We start from the raw sequence: 6,798 nt of genomic DNA on the forward strand, positions 1-6,798 counted from the left end.
TTTTTTTTTGTATTTTGTCATCTTATAATTTTATGTGCCTTAAGTAATTGAGACTTATCGTCTTTATGTATGTACATGCCATGTGACTCTGTACAGCTCGAATTGTTTAATTAAAAAAAAAAAAAGAATGTGATAAAAACTGTGAGCTTTGCTGAAGTAATTAAAGACACAAGTTCAAATCCATGCTGAGAGTGGAGCTCCTTCAATCGGTGCTCCTCCGCAGCTCTGATTGGCTAAGCAATGTAACTTGATCCTCTGATTGGCTAAGCAATGTAACGTGATCCTCTGATTGGCTAAGCAATGTAACGTGATCCTCTGCAGCAAGTGATTGCAAAGCGGGGCGTCATCACGACTTTACACAAGTGTGTCTTTAWCTCCGCGGCAGAGGCTCCGCCGAACCCCTGGGGTTCGATCGAACCCAGTTTAAGAACCACTGCATTAAAAAGTGCTCAGGCCCTCGGGGAATCTTTTAGCCTGAACACCCTGCAGAGGAAGAGACAGAGGTAAGCCACACCCACACAAAGCCTTCAAACATTTCAATGCATTTCAAACAATCACAATACTTATATTATCCCTTTGTTTGTTGTATTTTAACAGGTCACCATCAATTCCAGCTTTTAAAGCTCATCTTAAAACCCATCTATTTTACTTGGCTTTCAACACCAGTGAAATATAGTTTTAAATTGTTTGTTTTTGTTTTTAAACTGTAAGTTTTTATGTTTTTTATTATGTTGTGTTTTAATATACAGCACTTTGTATCAGCTGTGGTTGTTTTAAAKTGCTTTATAAATAAAGTTGGTTTGGTTTGGTTTGGTTTGAGATGCCACTGCATAAAAACACACAATCAATAAAATACTTCAATCTGTTTCATATATCATTCAACATGTCTTTCTTTTATCATTTAACACACATTTTCAGTGTTGTACAGCCAAAGTAATGAAGACCTTCATTACAACGCAAGACCCAAAACTCTGGATGAGCTTTAGGCTATCAAAGCATCCTGGGCTCCATAACACCTCAGCAGAGCCACAGGCTGATTGCCTCCATGCCGCATTGAAGGATGCAAAAGGATTCCTGACCAAGTATTGAGTGCATAACTGAACATAATTATTTGAAGGTTGACTTTTTTGGTATTAAAACACATTTCTTTTATTGGTCGGCTGAAATGTTCTAAGTTTTTGAGACAGGGATTTTGGGTTTTCATGAGCTGTATGACAAAATCATCAGTATTAAACAATAAAAGACCTGAAATCTTTCAGTTGGTGTGCAATGAATCTAAAATATATTTTTATATCATTATGGAAAATAATGAACTTTATCACAATATACAAATTTTTTGAGAAGGACCTGTATTATTCTTCCGTTACTGTTAATACCGCTGCGTGCCCACCCACAAAAGTGGTATCAAATCGTGCGGCTCGATACCAAGAAGAGAGCTATTATTTTTATTGGGAATGGGAGTTATGACGGCAACGTAAAAAGCGAAAAACAAGCAAAATTTCCAACTGCTGAAACGCAGAGTGTAACTGATACCAACTGCCGCTTTTTTAGAGGGAGAAATGGAGTGGAATTTTGACCCAAAAATAATTTTGAAATCGCTCTCATGGCCGCAAAACTTGTACTATTGGTATGAAAGTTGGTCATGAAATCGCACCGAATGCCTGCTCTGGTAAAATGTTTTTGAAATTTCTCTAAGGGTTACGGCTTTCTGTCCAGGTGCTTCAGAGCAAAGTGATGGGACAGCACTAACTGATGCTCCACCCCAGTGTTTTACATACATTTCTGAAAATTTTTGAGCTCAACGCACACCATTTTTCTCTCATCACTGCAATTACTGTGAATGACCTACAGATATAAATCACGGGACTATCAAAGACGACAAATAGCCCTCTCATACGCTTCAAATGGTTTTTGGATCGGCCTTACGGATCCTGAACGGGAAGGAGTTGTTTGGACTGCTTTTTTCATTCAAACTGACTGTGTGTCCCATAAAGATAGTTAAAGTCTCACACACAAGACAGTTGGCAGAGGCTTAATCACTATAGCAACAGAATACAGAGAAAAGCAGAGCTGCTGGTTTGGACTACAAAGACTCTGTAGTTCTAAACATGGCGGAACACTTTAATACGGAGGCCAGAGCAGAAGGTCAGAACTACAACATGGTGGAACACTCAATTATTACAGAGGAGGGTTGAGTTGGCAGTTCAGAACTACATAATGGACCTTACCACAGGGGCCGCGTTTCATTGGTTAATGCCCATTTTACGTCACAGCACAGCTACCACGTGTGTGACCGTCTCACAAATGCAAATTACAGTAGTAAACACATGCTAATGTACATTGTGGACTAGCAGACCGGCAGAAAGTTTTTGCGTCAGGACTCAAAAAAGAATGGTTCTCCACCGTCAGTGGGGTATCTGTACAGGCGATGTCAGGTGATTGTATTTGTGGAACTAACATTCACAGATTTCCAAAATCTGAAACGGAAAGCCTCGCTTGGATCAAAGCTTGTGCACGACCGCATTTGCAGCTCAACCGTCGTAGGACCTATAAGAACAAAGTGTCTGCTGGTGTAAGTATTATTGCTTTGCTTTCTTTGTGTTTARTGAATGAAAAAAATAAAGTCAATAATAAACACATCCATTATGAAAACCTTTTAGCCAAGTACAGCATAATGGCAGTACAGATACAACTTCTCCACCTTGAAGCCTGTCTGTTACAGTCTTATGTTAGCTGAACAGATCAATATGCAATGTGTACCGTATCTGACATACATTAAAGATTTTATTTTACCTGAAAAAACTTTTTACTAAACTGTAATAGTGTTAGCCACGCTAATCGTGTTAGCCTCCGAGTACCGTGTATCAGGCCTATGCACATACGAACATTTGCCAACAGAAATCCTCCTCAAAACCATGAATGCCCGACTTACCCAGCCTTGCAAGAACAATAGGCATCAGTGATCTTGTCCACAGCTATATTTATGCTGAGGGTGTGAGGATCTACTGTGTTCCTCATCGACCGGTAGCATTTAGCTGTGACGCGCACAATGTTGGAGGCATCGCGTAGCTCAAACACCTTGATGTCATCCAAAAAAGATGACATGAACTTGTTGGTTCCCCTGTCCATTGTCGTGGCTGATATTTTGTGAAAATCCAGCAGAAATGCTAAACTAATCGACTCAGAAATACTCTGCAGAGTCAGTTGAAATGAAATTACACATGGAAACTACGTGAGACTTTTGAGGGGCATTTCTGGGAAAGTTTGGGGGGGGGGCAGCAGTGTAGGTAGTGATACCCAGACTTCCCTCTTCCCAGCCACTTGGGCCAGCTCCTCCAGGGGAATCCCAAGGCATTCCCAGGCCAGCTGACAAACAGTCCCTCCAGCTTGTCCTGGGTCTTCCTCTGGACCTTGTCCCACTGGGACAGCCTCGAACACTGCATTCACCAGGCATCAGCTGGCACCTCTTGATGTGGAGAAGTGGCAACTCTACTCTGACTCCCTCGTGGATGACCAAGTTTCTCGACCTATCTCTAAGGAAGAGATCAGACATCATGCAGAGAAAATTCATTTTGACTTTGTGATCTTATGACCATAGATGAGTTTAGGTATGTAGAGTCACCGGTACCTTTTGACTCAGCTTTCTCTTCACCACTATAGATTGTTACTGCACCAGCTTCACTGTAGATACTGCACCAGTTTGTCTTGTCAATCTCCCGCTCCATTTTTCCCTCATTTGTAAACAAAACTGAAGACCCCAAGATACTTACAACTCCTCCACCTTAGGAGGATAGTATTCCCCAATATGTCAAACCCTCACTCTCAAAGTCCACATGAGAGTTGAAGCTCTTCAGCAGAACAAGGAAGTTCACAAGAGGTCACTCTTTAGCTCTCCCTCCAAGACGCCAATAGGTGTAGGTAGTTTGAACTGCTGTTTTCCCCCCACATGTAGGAAGAGGGATACTACCCTCTAATTCACTGGGGTGAACGCAAGATTCATGCAGCAAGATGGGGGCACAAGGTATCCCTAGGCTTGCTCTGCGTCTCTCAATAGGGACAACTCCAGAGTCCCTGGTAAGAGACGCAGAGTCTAGAGGGAAAGTGTACAACCCCTTTCAAGGAGACATTGTGCCAGAGGTGTGCATCGAGATGAATCTATTTCTAGCCTGAACTTCACACACCAATTCAAGCTCCTTCCCACCAAAGAGGTGACATTCCATGACCCAAGGAATAGCTTCTGTAGCCAAGTATCAGAACACCAAGGTTCCACCCATCAGCCACCATCCATCCCACATTTCACCTGAACTCCTTAGCTGGGTACTTGAGTGCAGTTTATTGAGTATCTGTAAAAAAAGACCTTAAATTAAAAATAATAAATTGTGTAGTTATTTAAAAAAAACAAAAATAAATACAAATCTTTTGTTTGTGCATCCATAGGTTATTTTACATGGATGCACAAAGATAACATTTTCAGACACTTTGTTTTGCAAGGTTAGAATTCATCACAATGATGCAGTCTCATTTGCAAAAATTACAAAATACAAAATATTTATGAATGGAGCTTGTGCTCATATTACACCAGATTTACATGCTTTCAGAAATGTATCTTTAAAATTAAAGATGTGAGAAGCGTTGATAATCACTCAGCATGTTACCAAACCTTCCAACCAAATGAAACTGGTTACATTTAGATTCTTTGGAGAGAAAGCTAAGTAATTCAGAACTGGCATCATGTTTCAGACTAAGCTTCAGTTAGCTTATTTCTGTTTCATGCATAATGTAGCAGAGGATGATTCAGATGTTCCAGCTCCAGTTTCCTCCAGTGAACACATTCAGCAGATGGACTACTTCTGCCATTTGAGTCCATTTGTTCTAATAAAGCATGGAATTTGATCATTAACAGCTATTCAATGTCATATTCTTCTTTCCAGAAGGCTACTGCTTGGTGTGTGCCAATTGGTCTGCTGATGGGATGGGAGTGAAGGGTCATGGGAAATGGAGTCCATTTCCATGTTCCACTGTTTGGGAGTTCACAGTGTCATTGCTGGCTGATTGAATAAAACATCAGCAATGAGAGATATAAAAAGGTTTCCAGGAGCTGCTATCTGCACATGCTGTCATTTATGGCCCTGTTCTCTGTTATTTTGCTATTTTGTATGATAATGTGTGAAGCTAAGGTTTCATCAGAGGTCTGACGATCCTTTGGGTGAACTTGTTAGGACCGAGCTTCCTTTTGATTACTAACCAGTTGTTTTTTCTTATTGAGAACGTCTGTCTGTTGTTGGACACAGATGGAGGTCAGAATTCTGCTGGGTGTTTCTGGATGTTTTTTCATGAACATCAGGGAGCCATTCAATTTAAATCTCGTTGTTCAACCATATAACTTCTTTTTTAGATTCAGTCTTTTTCTTTCCTTTCAGTGAAATAAGTAGTGATTTGAGAGAGCTAGCAACCCCTGATTCCAAGCACACCAACTAAAATGTCAACTAGTTCGTTAACTCGAGTAGGGCAGGAGAGATTGGCAAGTTGTTCGCCCAGGGCACCAAACAGGCGAGGACTCCCTCTGTGGTCAAATAATAGTTCAGGATGACTCAGTCGCTTAGCTTTACATTCCATCCAAGAGGGAGATGGGTGAATAGAACAACTTCGTCCCTTCCTTAAACTTCATTCAACCAGGATAAAATTTATACATGCCTGGTGGTGAAAGTAGGGGGGTACGGTAGGGTACTGCGTACCCCCACTAAATCTTTTAGGGGTACGCAGTACCTGCAAGAGAGGAGCGGCTGTCAGCTGGAAAGAATCAACGGGTTCACTGCAGCCGTGACTGATTAGTTTTTCAAGAACAATCTAAAACACAACTTAAGCGGTTAATAAATAACTTTTTTCCCATTTCATATTGTTTCTGAACTCTTTGTGCTTTACTAGGCTGTGCTTAAATGACAGACAGAGTAAAAAGGTAGGAGTGGCTCAGAGTTGATCACCTGTTCAGGTTGTTTTCCTTTGCTGTGGCTCATCACAGCCGCTGTAGTTTCTGAACTTTCAATAAGCGACAAACTTGGACTAATTACCTCGTTCTTTGTGACTCTAACAAACAAATGGCTTCTATTGCCACAAAATTATTAAAATTATTAAATTATCTAATAAAACAAAAATAGTTTGGTGCTGTCGGACTCAGAGTCTGAGAGGCTTTTCCTTTATCAAACAATAAACAATAAAAGAACTGAAATATTTCAGTGGATGTGCAATGAATCTAAAATATATGACAGTTAAATTTTTATCATTACATTATGGAAAATAATTAACTTTATCACAATATGCTAATTTCTTGAGAAGGACCTGTATATATTGTTGTTTTCACATTGATGCAGAGGTTATTGTCTTTATACCACTGCACCAGGTGTTACACCTCCTCTCTGTATTTGGACCTGTCATTGTTTGCGATGCCTGGGTGAGGGCTGTGTGGACCACCGAAGAGATGTCATCAGAAGTGGAGCAGTTCCTCCTGTAGGCCTCACTACCGTTGAGCAGAGCTCTCACCTCAGCATTTTTCTGGTTCAGGTAACAGGTTACTGTCTTGGTAGTCATCTGCACACTTAGAGATGAAGCCCAGAATAGAGGACATGTATTCCTTCAGGTCCATCTCTCCCTCATATATAGGTCCTTCTCAAAAAATTAGCATATTGTGATAAAGTTAATTATTTTCCATAATGCAATGATAAAAATTTAACTAATATATTTTAGATTCATTGCACACCARCTGAAATATTTCAGGTCTTTTATTGTTTTAATACTGATGAT

Source organism: Poecilia reticulata, linkage group LG23 (assembly GCF_000633615.1).
Source record: "Poecilia reticulata strain Guanapo linkage group LG23, Guppy_female_1.0+MT, whole genome shotgun sequence".
In the NCBI taxonomy this organism is placed as follows: Eukaryota; Metazoa; Chordata; class Actinopteri; order Cyprinodontiformes; family Poeciliidae; genus Poecilia; species Poecilia reticulata.